The 18836-nt window shown below is 34.8% G+C and overlaps 1 pseudogene; it reads left to right on the top strand.

Annotated features, from left to right (window-relative positions):
• LOC141551066 (autophagy protein 5 pseudogene) overlaps positions 1–18419 on the top strand; it is a 37944-nt pseudogene extending 19525 nt beyond the window's left edge.
• The last annotated feature ends 417 nt before the right edge of the window (positions 18420–18836 follow it).

Genomic DNA, 18836 nt, shown 5'->3' with positions numbered 1-18836 from the left:
AGCTTTGTGATCCTGGACAGCTCACTTAACTCTGTTTGCCTCAATTTCATTACCTGTAAAATGAAAAGGAAATGGCAAATTATTCCAGTATCTTTGCCAAGAAAACCCAAAAAGAGATTATAAAGAGTTGGGCATGATTGGAAGTGACTAAAGACTATCCCTTATGGTCTTTAGTTTTAGACTTTCCAAAGTCAACCTTACCGCATAGTGATTCAGTTTCCAATCTTGCTGTTGCTACTACCACCACTTTTCTGTCTTCTCAAGATTCCCATGGCCACCATCTAACTTCAAATACTCATAATCTCTTGCTTTGTCTATTTCAGTCATTTCCTTGATGGTCTTCTTGATTCCAATCTCTCTCAGTATATCCTCCATCTAGCTGCTAATTGACATTCAAGAGAGGCTCTAGTTTCACATTTAATAATCTTTATAACCTGATTCTGATGTACCTTTCTTGTCTTACAATACAGTTTATTGTTCCTCTTCACAGACTTCAGGTAAACCAATCTCCTTGAGGTTTTTCAAATACAGTACTACATTTTTCCTCCCTTCTTTTTCTTTCCTTACTTTGAATTATTAGATTATAAACCCCCTGAGAATAGGAGCTGTCTTTTGACTTTTTTGTTTCTCCAGTACTTAACATTATGCCTGACCCACAGTAGGTGCCTCATAAATATTTATTAATTGACTCCAGACATTCTCTACCATGCCCTAGAAATATTTTCACCCTATAAATTTACTCCATTCCTGGACTTCACTCACTGGAAGTACCTTTTACCCTATGGACTCTCTCCCAAATTATCTGGTTCTTCCAAGAACTTCCATTTTAAGGGGAAGATGGCTTGGCTGTCCATGGATTCATGCTATTCTTCTCCAGACTATTCACTGGCTATTCCAGGTTAAATTCTCCTGGTTTATCTTTTTATTCCTCTCCAACCTCCCTACTCATTTCATCTCCCTTTAAAATGTCTTCTTCCAGGAGAATGTAAGTTCCTTGAGGTCAGGTTATTGGCACACACTGCTTAAATATATATTCCTTAATTTGACTTGAGTACTTATGATATGAAAAGCACTGAATCTTATCTAGAGTCATAAGTGAGTTGAGCCTCAGAAACATTTAGAAATACTACATTGCATTATTCTTTGGATCCTTTATGATACTCCCTTGTTTTTATTTCTCTTAAATGCTATTTTCTCTCTGACTATATTGAACATTATTATTGTTACTAGGATGAGTTGCTTGTCCTTCATTCTCAAAGAGGACCATGACATCATGGAGATGATGCAAGTAAATTGGATTTAAGTGAGGAAGGGTCACTTGTCTCACTTTTCCCTCCAGAGCTATCTGGGTTTAGTGGCAAGAGGAAACTGGAGACTAGGATAGGTGTGTGAAGGTTGAATATTAAGTATGGATTGGAAGAAGGATGCCTCCTTTAATGTTGTCTGAAGGCAATAATGATGTGTGAGCCTTGAGATATGACAAATACTATTAGAATTGAAAAGAGCTTTAGAGATCATGCTTTTATCATCAACTCTTTCCTTTTCCAAATGAGGGAACTGAAACCAAGAGGTTTCATAGGTTTCTCATAAAGCAATGAAATAGAAAGCAGGGACATATACTTGAATTTGCTCCCAGTAAGGTATTCTTACCTATATACATTACATATGATCTAATAGATTTGATATTGGAAGAGACCTTAGGAACTATTGAATGAAGCTGTATTTTACATATGAGGAAATTGAGACCCAAAGAAATTTATGACTTATCCAGTGTCACACAAGTAATCTGAATCAGCATCCAAACTCTTATCTTGCTGACTCCATTTTTAGCACTCTTATAGAATGGATGGCTTCTTTACTTAATACACATTTTTTTTTGGTGATGATATGGTTTAAAGATTATAGTCTTTTTAAATTTCTAAACTTTAAAAATATTTAAGATGTTAAAAATAATATGCTTATTTAGCTTCTTATGTTTTTCCTGTGTATCTTTTTTATTTGTTAGAAAATGGAAGAATTCCCTTTTGGAATATTTATACCTAAACAACAAAGAAGGCATAATAAGTTAATTTAATTACCTTCTACATTTGTGGAATTAAAGCAAACAAAGAAGCTTTAAGAAAATTTTAAAATGAAAAAAAAATTAATGTAAACAGCTTTTACCTTCATATGACAATTATTTCCTAAGTTTTCCCATGTGAGATGAATTGTTTTGTTCTCCTGGAAACAGATTTTATGCAGTTTGGACAGTGCTGCACTAAAACAAATTTAATTTACAATAGCTCAGTGGTTGCTATGGTTATTCATTAATGTGATAAACCTGGGGACTTGGGGGAAATGAGGAATTATATTAATGTTAGGGGTGTTTTACTAATGTGTTCATTTAAGGGGAATGGAGCTGACTGTTCTACATTATTCTTTCCATTGGTTTACATTATTTTAAAAATTAATTTGTAATTTCTTTCTAAATTAAAAATATTATAGAGATATCTTACTTTTATATCATCTTTATTTTCAAATATCTTTCCTTTTTATACCAAGTTACCAGTTTCACAAGCTATTACAAATTACGTATGTGTATCAGATATTGGGGTAAAAACTTGTCCTTATATTCTGTATATGGAATAGGGATACACTGCAGATATATTACCTGTATACAGGATATAGCGTATATACTGGCAAAGGATGGGGCTTGCATTTATGATCTCATTGGCATAAAGAACTATCAGGTGAGGAAACTTCCCACCAATATATAGATTGATGAGAGGTTCAGCAACTTTCCAAAGATCACAATGAATACATTTATATTTTAAAATTATTTCCATTGTAATTATTAGATACTTGTGATGATTTTGACCTGGCATAATTTTAATCATCTCTAAGACATCTTTGAATCCTATATCAATGATTCTGTGAGATTATTTGTCCTCCAAGATTTACATAATTTAGAATCGCGAAATTTTCAGAGTTGGAAGACATTTTCAACTTATACTATTCAATTGTATTTCTGTAGTGATATGAATAGAAGATACTTTGAGTTGTTCTATAGGAGTAGATAGACTTGTAAAGATGGTTCCCATTTTTCAATGCAATAATTTCCTAGAAATACCACCATAAAGCATAAGGGTATTATGGTTTTGTTTTTTGAGTCAATTGAAATTAAATGACTTGTTCAAGGTAACACAGCTAAGGCATGTTAAATATATGAAGCTAGTTTTGAATTCAGGTCTTCCTGGTTCCAGGGCAGTTGCTCTATCAACTGTGCCATCTAGATGTCCCCACTATGTGTCTTTAAGCAATATCATGATTTTTCACTTTTAGTGGTGGTGCTTATTACTCATCATAATCTGTATTTTACAAATGTCTTCAGTAAAGGAGATATTAATGATGTACTTGAAATTCTGAATCATCTGAATGTCTACATCTCCTTTTATTTCTTGATAATCTCCAATCATATTTTCCTACATATCAATCAATAAACATGCATTAAATGAATGTAATGAACCAAGAACTGTAGTAGGCTTTGAAAGAATTTAGTAGTCTAAAAAGAGAAACTATCTATCTATCTATCTATCTATATATGAATGTATGCCACATCCAAAAACAAATTGCGACAATCTTACAGAAAAAGGTGGGTTGGAGGTAAGAATGCATTTGATAATGGGGGAAAGCTAGTAAAAAGACACAGAAATAAGAAATAGACCCATATGTGTGAGAAACAGCCAAGGGCATGTTTGGCTGTACTAAAGAATGCATGGGCAGGGAATGCCAAGATAATGAGATTGTAAAGGTAGAATGGGACCAAATGGTAAATCGCTTTAAATGAGAAACAGGAGTTTTACATTTTATTTTAGAGATAAGAAAGAGTAAGATGATATGGCCAGACTTATACTTTAGGAAAATCACCTTTGCAGCTGTTTGAATGATTACTAGAATGGGAAGAGTCTAGAGTCACAAAGACCAGTTAAGAAGTGAATATAGTATTTTAGATAGGAGATGATAAAGGACCTGGTGATTGTAGGAGAGAAAAGATTGGAATGGATTTTAGAAATAGTGTTAAGAAACTAAGTTTTGATAACTTTGCAAATGTGGGTTGAGTTAAAATGAGGAGATGAGGTTAATGATGATAATGATAACTAACATTAACATGGCACTTTAAAATTTAATAGTGACAAATGTATAGTTCCACAAATTATCTGTACAACTCCAAAGTAGTTGGGCATAGCTCCAAAAATCATTTGCACAATTATAGGATGTATAAACGATAGAATTATAAAAAATGTTAAAGGGACCCTAGAGGCTGTTTTAGTCAATCTATATATGTGGCTAGAATTTAGTTCATCTAAAAACAGCTGAGTTTTTCAGTGAACAGAAAATTGAAGAGCATTCAAGGATATGATATATAACCTAAAAAGCTATAATCGTGAGTTGAATTAATAGAAAGAAATAGCTTATAAATAAGAAACTGATAGTTTCAATATATCATGTTCTAATCAGACCACATCTAGCTGTTTCATTTTGAGTATCATATATTAATAAACTAGAATGAGTCCATAGTTGGTAAGTATGTGTGTTTGTGTGTGTGCATGTGTCTTTGTAATTCTATAGTTCCTTACTGTTTTCCTTTATTCATTAATGTCAGTTAATATCAATTAACCAAATTCAATTAACTTTTAGAAAGGAATTTACTGAGGTAATGTAGCAAGAATAGCTGGTAAAAATCAATCAAACAATATCCCTATAAGTTTGTGACACACTATCTCATCAATCTTTAACAGATCTAGAACTAACCTTTAGTTGATCTTTTACTCTTTTCCTATGCCCAACAAACCATACTGAGTAGATATCCAATTTGCTCTGTTGAAGCAAACAATTTGATACAATGCATCCCAGAGATCCCATAAAATGTTTATAAAAATTCCCGTAAAAATGCACTTGATAGTCCCTTAAGATGAAGCAATTATGTGATGGGCTTAGTTTGGGGAATTGGCTGATGCTTTGCTGCTGTTACTGCCACCACTGGCTGCTGCTGACATTATTTTCGTCTGGGATCATTGGGCCTGTGGTTATGGTCCCTTGCCAGCGGAAGTTGTGAAAGTTTTTCAGCATCCCAGTGGCTATGGAACACCCTCATCTTCCTTGGAAAACTTTGTTCTTGACTCAGGCACAGGAGCTCCTACTCCAACAATAACATGTCAACTTACTTCCTTCTCTTCCCTTCCCTTTACAATGTTCTGCCTAGTTTTTTACATACAAAATAGTCATTTTTGGGGAAAAGAAATCTTGTTCCAACCAATTCATTTCCAAGTCTAGTTGAGAGGAAGTCATGCTGAATAAGAACACATGGCCCTTTCTCTTTCCCTTCAGGGAACTGGACTTCAATCCTCATTCCCCCCTCTCCCACTACCAATTACCCAAGTGATAAGGACGGTACACTTCCTTCCTTATGCTTACAACTATATTTTTAAGTTCTTATCTCTGAGGTATTTTGAGTTTTTAGATAAATTTAATATCTCATGATGGCAATGTTTGATAAATTGCCACTTGATATTAGGTATTGTGTTAGATTCTGGGACTACCAGTAAAAAGAAAAAAAAAACAATACTTATTCACAAGTAGTTTATGTTCTAACAGGTGAAATAAAGGCATGTAAAATATTTATATGATATCAAAATATAACAAATAAATACAGAAATATTTTGGGAGGGAGGAATAACAGGTAGTTTAGGAGAGTACAAGACATTAGAGAAGGAAGATCAGGAAAGATTTCACAGAAGGTAATACTTGGTTGAGTCCTGAAGATACAATGGAACTTTATGAGGAGGGAGAGAAAAATATTATAATTTATAAAGCTTTTCTTTCATGCAAGACTGTTAATCTTCTACAGATCACTGAAAGAAGGAAAGAAAGAGAATTTTATTTTTATGAGATAATCATAGAATATCTATTTCTAGGGAAACAAGCAACTCTAATATATGAAAGAGGACAAATATACAAAACAGTGTCTTTTACTGGGAGTCATGTGACAAGCTTTTGGCTTTGCCATTAGGCAGCTGGGTGACTTTGGGTAAGTCATTCAACATAAATTTTTGTTTTTGAGGATTTGGGGTTATATGATACCAAAGGAAAATTCTGGTTGTCTAGTATAAGGAAGTCATAGTCAATGGATATCTATATGCTTCAATGGTATCTAATAATGATAGGAAAATTTGAGGAAGGGCCCAGTATATAAGAATGACCTTTTTCTGTAAACTCAGAAGAGGATACTGACAAAATCATATAGGATAAGTATTCCTGGATTGATTGTTGCATGCATCATCAGAGAAAATACCTACGTGGTTACCTATCAAATTAGGAGAGGATAATGCACTAGACAAGGGTTCGCCCTTTTTACCTTTTAGTCTCTACTTTGGATGACAATAATATTTATCTTTCTCTAACATGGAAATAATAGCTGTTTTAATATTATTGTTAAAGCAAAAGAAAGGTTCTTCCCTTAGACATCAATGCAAGTTTTCTTTTGGGGACTTAGATTACTGGATTATAAATTTATAACTGGAAGGGACTAAAGGTCATTTCATTTAGCAAATGAAGAAATTGAGACAAGAGAAAGAGTGAATTGCTTAGGGTGACACAGTCAGTAAGGATTTGAAGTGGGATTTGAATATAGATTTTCCTGACTTCAAGTCCTGTGCTCGATTTAATATATCAGAACAGCTTAGATATGTTGGTGGAAAAAGTAACCATATTCTTGCAGTAATATTTGCCAATGTGTATATGTATGTATATGTATGTGTGTGGTTATATATGCAAATACATACAAATATGATAGTTTTATATACATTTATATATTTGTGTTATTTATAAAAGAAAGATCAAGGCTTTCTTTAGCACATTAAAATAATGAAAAATACAGAAATCTGAGCCATTTCAATTTTATTTTGGAAATAAATTTTCAAATTATTTTTATTTTATTTTTTGAACAAATGAAAAAAAAATAAAAAAGAAAGACTATTAAAAACAACAACAACAACAAAAAAAAATTGTCATGTGCCCAGCAGAACTTCAAGGGGAATTCAAAATATGTAACAAGTTTCCATTTCAAGAAAGCATATAGGAAAATAGAAGATAGTGTATTCAGAATTGGCCATCTTTGCTTCCTTGTAGCTTTTTTTTTGTACTCTGATGTGTACTTTTTACTTTATTCTTTTTTTCTTTTCCTATGCCCCATCTTCCCCAAGAAAGCTACAGTTAAGCATAGATATATTTATGTATGTACACATGCATATATCTAAAACATTATTAATACAGTTTATATATAAAATAGATTTTTCTTTTGATCAAATATTTTCAAAGTTTGACTTTGAGACCATTGATTTATTGCATCCATTTTTTCTTAATAAATTTTACTCCTAAACATTGTTATTGTGTTTGTGTTTATCTCTTAATTATTATTCTGGCTAACTCTTCTACTTTATTTCTACCTGTTAACTTGCTTTATTATTATTTAACTTCCTAGGTGCTGCCTCCCCCATAAATCCCTCTCTTATTTTCTCCCCCCACCCCTGCTCTGTCTCTCCCTCTTTATCCCATTCCCATTAATCTACATATCTAATCCTACTCTTGTTCATCTACAAACTCTCACATCCTTTTATATCCCACCTTATTCTATTGTCTCTCTCCTTATTTCTTTAAAGATTGTGGAGAGTTTTATTCCCTTCCCATTTCCACTCTGGTCTATGTGGTATGTGTGTACACACAAATACATATGTTTATATGTAAAATTACATACTTATATAGGATATGCATTTATATATTGAAATATATATTTGTGTGTGTGTGTGTGTGTGTGTGTGTGTGTGTGTGTGTGTGTAAAATTTTTTTATTTAAATATGATTCCATGTAACTCAGTGATCTGCTGAGATCTTTTTGGATTCTAATAGTCATCCAATTTGTCAGGTATTCTACTTTTTCTTTCCCAGTCCTAAATTTCTTTTTCTTTTTCAGAGTTGTAAGAGAAATTATTTGACTTCACCCTTTAGGTAAGATCTTCCCACAAAATAGCCTGTGCCTGTTTTTCCTTCTTTGATTACTATAATAAGGTAAAAAGCTTTTCAGTCTACAAGATTTATAGTATAGGTCAAATATAACAGGAAAATACTTCAGCTGGTTCAGTTTGTCAGTCAATTGAAGTCACAATTCAGGGTATTTTCTGATTGTATGGATATCATAAAATGAAAGAGAAAAACAAAATTTATTAGACCAGATTTTAAGTTATTTGCAAACTGGCTTTGGAAGCATAACAAGGCAAATCATTTCTTTTAAGAAGAGAGCAGAGGTTTTTTGCTTATCTGTATGAATTTTTGGAATAGGAAAAAATGCTCTTTATCCGTTTTTTTTTTTTTTTTTTTTTATATATATATATATTTTATAATATTATCCCTTGTATTCATTTTTCCAAATTACCCCCCCTCCCTTATTCCCTCCCCCCGACGACAGGCAATACCATACATTTTACATGTGTTACAATATAGTCTAAGTACAATACATGTGTGCGAATATCATTTTCTTGTTGCACAATAAACATTAGAATCCGAAGGTACATGCAACCTGGGCAGACAGATATTAGTGCTAACAATTTACATTCCCCTCCCAGTGTTTCTTCTCTGGGTGTATCTACCTCTGTCCATCATTGATCAACTGGAAGTGAGTTGGATCTTCTTTATGTTGAAGATTTCCACTTCCATCAGAATACATCCTCATACAGTATCGTTGTTGAAGTGTACAGTGATCTTCTGGTTCTGCTCATTTCACTCAGCATCAGTTGATTTAAGTCTCTCCAACCCTCTCTGTATTCCTCCTGCTGGTCATTTCTTACTGAGCAATAATATTCCATAACTTTCATATACCACAATTTACCCAACCATTCTCCAACTGATGGACATCCATTCATCTTCCAGTTTCTAGCTACAACAAAAAGAGCTGCCACAAACATTTTGGCACATATATGTCTCTTTCCGCTCTTTAGTATTTCTTTGGGATATAATCCCAGTAGTAGCGCTGCTGGGTCAAAGGGTATGCACAGTTTGATAACTTTTTGGGCATAATTCCAGATTGCTCTCCAGAATGGCTGGATTCTTTCACAACTCCACCAGCAATGTATTAGTGTCCCAATTTCCCCACATCCCCTCCAACATTTGTCATTATTTGTTCCTGTCATCTTAGCCAATCTGACAGGTGTGTAGTGGTATCTCAGAGTGGTCTTAATTTGCATTTCTCTGATCAGTAGTGATTTGGAACACTCTTTCATGTGAGTGGAAATAGTTTCAATTTCTTCCTCTGAGAATTGTCTGTTCATATCCTTTGACCATTTATCAATTGGAGAATGGTTTGGTTCCTTATAAATTATGGTCAGTTCTCTATATATTTTTGAAATGAGACCTTTGTCAGAACCTTTGTTTTTAAAAATATTTTCCCAATTTGTTACTTCCCTTCTAATCTTGTTTGCATTAGTATTATTTGTACAGAAACTTTTTAGTTTGATGTAATCAAAATCTTCTATTTTGTGATCAATAATGATCTCTAGTTCTCCTCTGGTCATAAATTCCTTCCTCCTCCACAAGTCTGAGAGGTAGATTATCCTCTGTTCCTCTAATCTATTTATTATCTCCCTCTTTATGCCTAAATCATGGACCCATTTTGATCTTATCTTGGTATATGGTGTTAAGTGTGGATCCATATCTAATTTCTGCCATACTAATTTCCAGTTTTCCCAACAGTTTTTTCCGAATAATGAATTTTTATCCCTAATGTTGGAATCTTTGGGTTTGTCAAAGATTAGATTGCTATAGATGTACCCTTTTTTGTCCTTTGTATCTAATCTGTTCCACTGATCTACCGGTCTATTTCTTAGCCAATACCAAATGGTTTTGGTGACTGCTGCTATATAATATAGCTTTAGATCAGGTACACTTAGACCACCTTCCTCTGAGTTTTTTTTCATTAGTTCCCTTGCAATTCTTGACCTTTTATTCTTCCATATGAATTTTGTTGTTATTTTTTCTAGGTCATTAAAATAGTTTCTTGGGAGTCTGATTGGAATAGCACTAAATAAATAGATTAGTTTGGGGAGTATTGTCATCTTTATTATATTCGCTCGGCCTATCCAAGAGCACTGAATGTCTTTCCAATTATTTAAATCTGATTTTATTTTTGTGGCAAGTGTTTTGTAATTTTTCTCATATAATTCCTGACTTTTCTTTGGTAGATGGATTCCCAAATATTTTATACTATCAACATTTGTTTGGAATGGAATTTCTCTTTGTATCTCTTGCTGTTGCATTTTGTTAGTGATATATAAAAATGCCGAGGATTTATGTGGATTTATTTTGTATCCTGCCACTTTGCTGAAATTTTGAATTATTTCTAGTAGCTTTTTAGCAGAGTCTTTGGGGTTCTCTAAGTATACCATCATGTCATCTGCAAAAAGTGATAGTTTAATTTCCTCATTTCCTACTCTAATTCCTTGAATCTCTTTCTCGGCTCTTATTGCCGAGGCTAGCGTTTCTAGTACTATATTGAATAGTAATGGTGATAGTGGGCAACCTTGTTTTACTCCTGATCTTACTGGGAAAGGTTGCAGTTTATTTCTATTGCATATTATGCTTACTGACGGTCTTAAATATATACTCCTGATTATTCTAAGGAATAATCCATTTATTCCTATACTCTCAAGAGTTTTTAGTAGGAATGGATGTTGGATTTTGTCAAATGCTTTTTCTGCATCTATTGAGATGATCATATGGTTCTTATTAATTTGATTATTAATATGGTCAATTATATTAATAGTTTTCCTAATATTAAACCAGCCCTGCATTCCTGGAATAAATCCTACTTGATCATAGTGTATTATCTTGGAGATGATTTTCTGAAGTCTTTTTGCTAATATCTTATTTAAGATTTTAGCATCAATATTCATTAAGGAGATTGGTCTATAATTTTCTTTCTCAGTTTTCGATCTACCAGGTTTAGGTATCAGTACCATGTCTGTGTCATAAAAGGAATTTGGTAGGACTCCTTCATCCCCTATTTTTTCAAATAATTTATATAACATTGGGGCTAATTGTTCTTTAAATGTTTGGTAGAATTCACATGTGAATCCATCTGGCCCTGGGGATTTTTTCCTGGGGAGTTGATTAATAGCTTGTTCTATTTCTTTTTCTGAAATGGGACTATTTAAGCAATTTATCTCCTCCTCTGTTAATCTAGGGAGCCTATATTTTTGGAGGAAGTCATCCATTTCACTTAAGTTATCAAATTTATTGGCATAAAGTTGGGCAAAGTAACTCCTTATTATTTCTCTAATTTCCTCTTCATTGGTGGAAAGATCCCCCTTTTCATTTGTAAGACTATCAATTTGATTTTCCTCTTTCTTTTTTTTGATCAAATTTACCAAAGGTTTATCTATTTTATTGGCTTTTTCATAAAACCAACTCTTGGTTTTATTTATTAATTCAATAGTTTTTTTACTTTCAATTTTATTGATTTCTCCTTTTAATTTTTGTATTTCGAGTTTAATTTTTGGTTGGGGGTTTATAATTTGGTCTTTTTCTAGCCTTTTAAGTTGTAAGCCCAATTCGTTAATCTTCTCTTTCTCAATTTTCTTCAAATAAGCCTCTAAAGATATAAAATTTCCCCTTATTACCGCTTTAGCTGCATCCCAAAGATTTTGATATGATGTCTCATCATTATCATTATCTTGGGTGAAATTGTTAATTGTTTCTATAATTTGCTCTTTCACCCAGTCATTCTTTAAGATGAGATTATTCAGTTTCCAATTACTTTTTGGTCTATTTACCCCTAACTTTTTACTGAATGTAGCTTTTATTGCATTGTGATCTGAGAAGAAGGCATTTATTATTTCTGCCTTCCTACATTTAATTTTGAGATCTTTATGTCCTAGTATATGGTCAATTTTTGTATAGGATCCATGAACTGCTGAGAAGAAAGTATATTCCTTCCTATTGCCATTCAGTTTTCTCCAAAGGTCTATCATACCTAGTTTTTCTAATGTTCTATTTACTTTTTTAATTTCTTTCTTGTTTGTTTTGTGGTTTGATTTGTCTAAATCTGAGAGTGCAAGGTTGAGATCTCCCACTATTATAGTTTTACTGTCTATTTCTTCTTGCAGTTCTCTTAACTTTTCCTTTAGAAAGTTAGATGCTATACCACTTGGTGCATATATGTTTAGTATTGATATGGCTTCATTATTTATGCTACCTTTCAGCAGGATATAGTTTCCTTCCTTATCTTTTTTAACGAGATCTACTTCTGCTTTTGCTTGATCTGAGATAAGGATAGCTACCCCTGCTTTTTTGGCTTTACCTGAAGCATAATAGGCTCTGTTCCAACCTTTTACCTTTACTCTGTATGTATCTCCCTGCTTTAAGTGTGTTTCCTGTAGGCAACATATTGTAGGGTTCTGCTTTTTGATCCAATCTACTATCCGTCTCCGTTTGATGGGATCGTTCATCCCATTTACATTTACAGTTAAAATTACTAATTCTGTATTTCCTGCCATCGTATTATCCCCAGATTATGCTTTTTTCCCTTGACCCCCCTGATCCCCCTCCCCGATATTTAATTTACAGACCCCCCTTGTGACGCGCAACCCTCCCTCTTTTTTTTTTTTTTTTTTTTTTTTTAGGATCCCTCCCCCCTCCCTCCAAGTCCCTTCACTTATTCCCCTTTTCCTTTTCCCTTTTCCTCTCCCCCCTTTTAATGAGGTGAGAGAAAATTCTCTGAAAAACAAATATGTTAATTATTTACTCTTTGAGCCTCTTCTGATGAGAGTAAGATTCACACAATGATTCTCTCCCTCACTAAGTTCCCTCAGATATGGTGTATTTTCTATGTCTCTTCCTGGGATGTAGTTTCCCTCTTTTTATCACTCCTTCCCCTTTTTCTGAACCGACCTCCTTCCCTTTACTACACCCCCCTTTTTTTCTTTTATATCAGTAAAATCAAATTATCCTTGAGTATTTTTTATATACCCACAACAGAGTTACAGTTCTCAAGGGTTCTGTGTACCTTTTTCTGTTTCTCTTCAGTCTTGTGGATGTAGATCAAATTTTTTGTTTAAGTCTGGTTTTTTTCTTAGAAACATATAGAATTCCTCTGTTTCATTGAATGACCATCTTCTTCCGTGGAAAAAGATGCTAAACTTAGCTGGGTAGTTCATTCTTGGTTGCAGTCCTTGATCTTTTGCCTTATGGAATATCAGGTTCCAGGCCCTTCTATCTTTTAATGTGGAGGCAGCCAGATCTTGGGTGACCCTTATTGTGGCACCTTGGTATTTAAATTGTTTTTTTCTAGCTGCTTGCAGGATTTTCTCCTTTGTGTGGTAATTCTGCAGCTTAGCCACAATATTCCGTGGTGTTCTTTTTTTAGGGTCTATTTCAGAAGGAGTTCGATGAATTCTTTCCACATCTACTTTCCCTTCTGTTTCTATTATCTCTGGACAGTTCTCTTTGATAATTTCCTGTAAAATAGAATCTAGGCTCTTTTTTTGGTCATAGTTTTCTGGAAGTCCAATAATCCGCAGATTATCTCTCCTAGATCTATTTTCCAGGTCTATAGATTTTCCCAGTAAGTATTTGACGTTGTTCTCCAGCTTCTCATTTTTTTTGTTTTGTTTGACTGATTCTTGGGTTCTCTGTGAATCATTCATTTCTATTTGTTCCATCCTGACTTTTAAGGAGTTATTTTCTTCTTTCACAGTTTTTAGTTCTTTTTGTAAATGCCCAATTTCGTTTTTAAATGAATTGTTTTGCTCTATTGAATTTTTTTCCATTTCCCTAATTTTTTTTTTTTTGAGAATTATTTTCTTTTTCCAATTCAGAAATTCTATTTTCTTGAGACTTTTTTGTCTTTTCCAATTCAGAAATCCTACTTTCCTGTGTTTTTTTAACCTTTTCTAATTCACTAATTTTGTTTCCCCTGCATCTCCTGTGAATTCTTTATTTTTTCCAACTCCAATTTCAGGACGTTATTATTCTCTATCATAACTTCCCTTTCCTTGCCCCATTTTTCTTCGATCTCCCTCAATTTCTTAAGAGCTTCTTCTAGGAGAGAGTTATGTGATGGGGGGCAGGAATCGTTCCCCTTTAGGTTGTTATCTTCTGAATCTTTGCTGTTAACTTCCTCGGGGTTGGGTACCCGCTCTTTCTCTGTATAGAAGGAATCTATAGTTTTTCTAGCTTTTTTGCTCATACTTAAAAAATGTTTTGGGGTCTGTCCCTGGGGTAGGAAATTATTTACTTCTTTACCCAGCTTCCTCCCAGACCGGATGGATGCAGCGGCCCCTGCGCCCGCGCTAAGAGAGAGCTCTGGGAGAGAGTTCCCCACCCCCTCCCTGGAAGCGCCTCAGAGGTGATTAGCACTGCTGTGCTTTGAGGACGTAGAATAGTGAAGACAGCAAGAAGCTCAGCCTATGTGTCCGGGTGGGGAGTGGATGTCTGCAGCAGGTGACGTGAGAAGCCCCTGCGCTCAAACTGGAAGTGTCTGCCAGAAACCGCGGTCCCTAGTTCAAAGGTTCCGCTTCTCTGGGACTTCCTGGAGCTGAGTTCCACTCCCTCCAGCTAAGCTAGGCCGTGTGTGTTGCCTTGGGCCGTATCCACCCACTTGTCAGTCTCTTAACTATTCTCAGGAGGTAGCTGAGGCCACACCCCCTGGTGCCGAGATCTGTGCCTGAGTCACCCCCAGGATCGGGAAAATCTAATCTGAGTTTTAAAATATTTTGGCTTTCTCTTCTGAACTGCTAAATAATTAGCAGAGAAGAGCTAACAGCCTGTGCCAGATTCCTTTACCTCAGTGGCTTCTCTGATCCCAGAGCCCCTCCCAGCGCAATGGGCGCAGTGTGCCCCTACCCCACCGTCTGTGCTGGTCTTTCTTATTCCTCCCCTGAGAACTGACCTTTCCTGTTGAAACTCCAGATTCTCTTCAGCTGGTAAGTCGTGCTTCCAGTCCTTGTGGTATCTATCAGTCCTGAGCTAATTTTGAGACTTAATTTATCTAATTGGTTGTGAGGGAGTGAGGACGTTCACTGAGTCGTGTGTTTCTTCTCCGCCATCTTGGCTCCGCCCCTCTTTATCCGTTTTTGACTTCATGAATATAGAACAAGATAGAGGGAGGTATACAATTGTCAATGAGTGCTGATTTCTGAAGTGGAGTCTCTCATTTCAAGACAAAGAAATGCCAGCATCTTTTCTCTATTTCCACATATTGGTTATATTTTTGTTTCTTTTTACTTTGTTAATTACTTATTTATTGAGCTTAAAAATAACTCCTTCAGGATTTTCTGAAGTTTCTAATTATAGGTTTCTGTTTATAATCGAAATATATTTGATTCTAAGATTAGTTCTTCTACTACTCATTCTTCTAAACATCTCATATAATGTTTGAAAAGTCTTTTCTTAACAAATTTAACTACTACTAAGTTCAAACTTAAATATATATTTTAAAATACTTTAGTTTATCATTTGGCAAAGACACAGACACAGAGTTTTATGTTTACAAATAATATCTGTTTTGTTTTTTTTCTCATACAATTTATAAAGCACCCTATGAATACTTCTGCCTGTGGCAGACAGAGCTCCGTGACCTGTCCATTAGAAAAGTCTTCAGACATCATCTCCCAGAGCCAACATGGACTGAAACCACAAGGGAGCTTGATGGCATAGATATATTTTGTTTTGGATGGCTGCTTTGCTAGTGTGAACCTCGGAGTTTCCAGGAGAGCCAAGTACAGAAGTGGCATTGTCCATCTAAGGAGCCAGTTGAAGCTCATTTTATGTCTTGAATGAAAGAAGCTGATATTTTAAAGCATAAAAGTTAAGTCATCAATGAAGTACAGAAAAAGATCTGGATAGGATCACAGAATGCTAAATTTTGCCAATTGTGGGCCATTAATTGGAAACTCATGGAATAGCCTGCAGAAGATAATTGATTTCAATACATACCTTGTAGAATATATCAGGCAGCAACTGATTCAGAAGTTATTTTGGATAGTTGCTGCAGCGAGATAATTGCATATACTGGGTGATGTCTTAAAAGAAGTTTGTTCTTCTGCAGTTACTCCTGAAGATGGGGTAAAGAAGAATTAAATTATGATTCATGGAATTGAACCAATGTTGGAGCCACCTTTGTAGCGACTAAGTGAATATTTCAATTACCCTCATAATTTTCTTCATATTAGTATCATACCCAAACCAACAGAATGAAGAGGAGATTCTATTCACCTATAAAAAGAATAAACATCACCCTCAACCAGATCAACCAGAGAATGTTAACTTTTTCCTGAAGTTAAGTTTGGTGAAGGCAACCTGACCAGAAAAAACCTTCTTGCTGCAATGCAAGCCAGATGGGAAAAAAAGATCCCATGACCAGATAAGGTCAGTTGGGCTGACCTTACTCTGCATCTGTAATGTCTGAGTTAGCTCTCTGGTGGGCCTCTGGATCAGCCCGAGGCCTTGGGCTTAGTGAGGAATGAAGAGAAAGAGGCAGGAGAGCAGCCACATGGCTGGTCAAAGATGGAATCTGGATTCTGGAGCCTGAAGTCTTCTCTGTGTGGCTTAGATAGCTGCTGCTGAGGGAGACCTCTATCTCTGGGACTCCCTTAAAATACCCCTGCAAGACTACATTACCACACCACACTGGGCATGCACAGCTATAGAATATCACATCACCACATTACCCTAAGTATATGCCAAAGAGATTGACCACATCATTAAATTACATCAAGTATGTGCTTAGAGAGCCACCATCTCATACCACATAGGAACTTAACTACAAGCACCTTGCTGTCTTAGATTCAAGTATACCCTTTCAACGTTCCAGTACATGCATCACCAATGCTTTCCTCCACTACCATCATTAAACCTCCATTGCAACATGAAAGACTTTGCAGGAGCTTTTGTTTTCTTGTAAAATATAATGAAGCTGAAACTCAGCCTAAGAAGCACTTGAATTGTATTTCTGATTAACAAATAAACAGGAGTATTTCCTAACATGACCATGGATGAACTTTAGATAGAGGGAATAGAAACATTAGTTTAATTTTCAAGAGAATTAAACTTAAGAAAGTAAAAGAGAAATTCTGTTCTCAATAATTTGCAGTAATTTTTTGTAAAAGATTAGATTACAGTAAACCCATCTTTCCTTTTTTTAATTAAATTTTTTTATTCACAAAACATATGCATGGGTAATTTTTCCAACATTGACCCCACATAACCCCCTGCCTCAAATTTTCCCTTCTTCCCCATCCCTTCCCCCACCCAGCAGGCAGTCCAATACATGCGAAATATGTCAAAATACATGCCATATCCAATATGTGTATACATATTCACACAACCATCCAGTTGTGCAAGAAAATCAGATCAAGAAGGAAGAAAAAAGAAAAACTGAGAAAAAAGAAACAAAATGCAAGCAAATAATAACAGAGAGAGTGAGAATACTATGCTGTATTCCACCCTCTGTTCCCATGGTTCTCTCTCTGGTGAGGATGGTTCTCTTCATCACTGCACAAGTAGAACTTGTCTGAATCATCTCAATGTTGAAGAGAGCCACATGTATCAGAACTGATCATCATATCATCTTGTTGTTGCTGTGTATAATGATCTCCTGGTTCTTCTCATTTCACTCAGCATCAGTTCATGTAAGTCTCTCCAGGCCTTTCTGAAATCATCCTGCTGGTTATTTCTTATAGAACAATAATATTCCATAACATTCATATACCATAATTTATCCAACCATTTTCCAATTGATGGGCATCCATTCAGTTTACAGTTTCTTGCCACTACAAAAAGGGCTGCTACAAACATTTTTGCACATATGGGTCCCTTTCCCTCTTTTAAAATCTCTGGGATATAATCCCAATAGAAACATTGCTGGATCAAAGGGTATGCACAGTTTGATAACTTTTTGAACATAGTTCCACATTGCTCTCCAGAATGGTTGGATCCATTCACAATTCCACCAAAAATGTATCAATGTCCCAGTTTTCCCACATCCCCTCCAACATTTGTCATCTTTTCCTGTCATTTTAGCTAATCTGACAGGTATGTAGTGATATCTCAGAGTTGTCTTGATTTGCATTTCTCTGATCAATAGTGATTTGGAACACTTTTTCTTGTGGCTACAAATAGTTTCACTTTCTTCAGCTGAAAATGGTCTGTTCATATCCTTTGATCATTTATCAATTGGAGAATGGTTGAACTATTATAAATTTGAGTCAATTCTCTATATATTTTATAGATGAGGCCTTTAATCGGATCCTTATTGGATGTAAAAGTGGTTTCCTAGTCTATTGCTTCCCTTCTAATCTTGTCTATATTAATTTTGTTTGTCCAAAAACTTTTTAACTTAATGTAATCAAAATTATCTATTTTATGATCAATAATGATCTCTAGTTCTTCTGTGGTTAAAAATTACTTCCTCTTCCACAAATTTGAGATGTAAACTTTCCTATATTATTCTAATTTGTTTATAATATCATTCTTTATGTCTAGATCATGAACCCATTTCAACCTTATCTTGGCATATGGTGTTAGGTGTGGGTTAATGCCTAGTTTTTGCCATACCAGTTTCCAATTTTTCTGGCAATTTTTGTCAATAGTGAATGTAATGTTTTTAATGTGGTCTCCTGGCAATCAGCCTGTAAAGTTTAAACATTACATAATCCTTCTTTGCAGTGGCTTTCCCTTTACTAAATATATTCAAAGGTTACTGGCATTCTCCTTCAACAGTTTTGTGCATTATAGACAATTTCTTGTGATCTA

This window comes from Sminthopsis crassicaudata, chromosome 1, assembly GCF_048593235.1.
Source record: "Sminthopsis crassicaudata isolate SCR6 chromosome 1, ASM4859323v1, whole genome shotgun sequence".
NCBI classification, from domain to species: domain Eukaryota; kingdom Metazoa; phylum Chordata; class Mammalia; order Dasyuromorphia; family Dasyuridae; genus Sminthopsis; species Sminthopsis crassicaudata.
The sequence above is the reverse complement of the archived record's forward strand: the minus strand, read 5'-3'. Positions and strand labels throughout refer to the sequence as shown.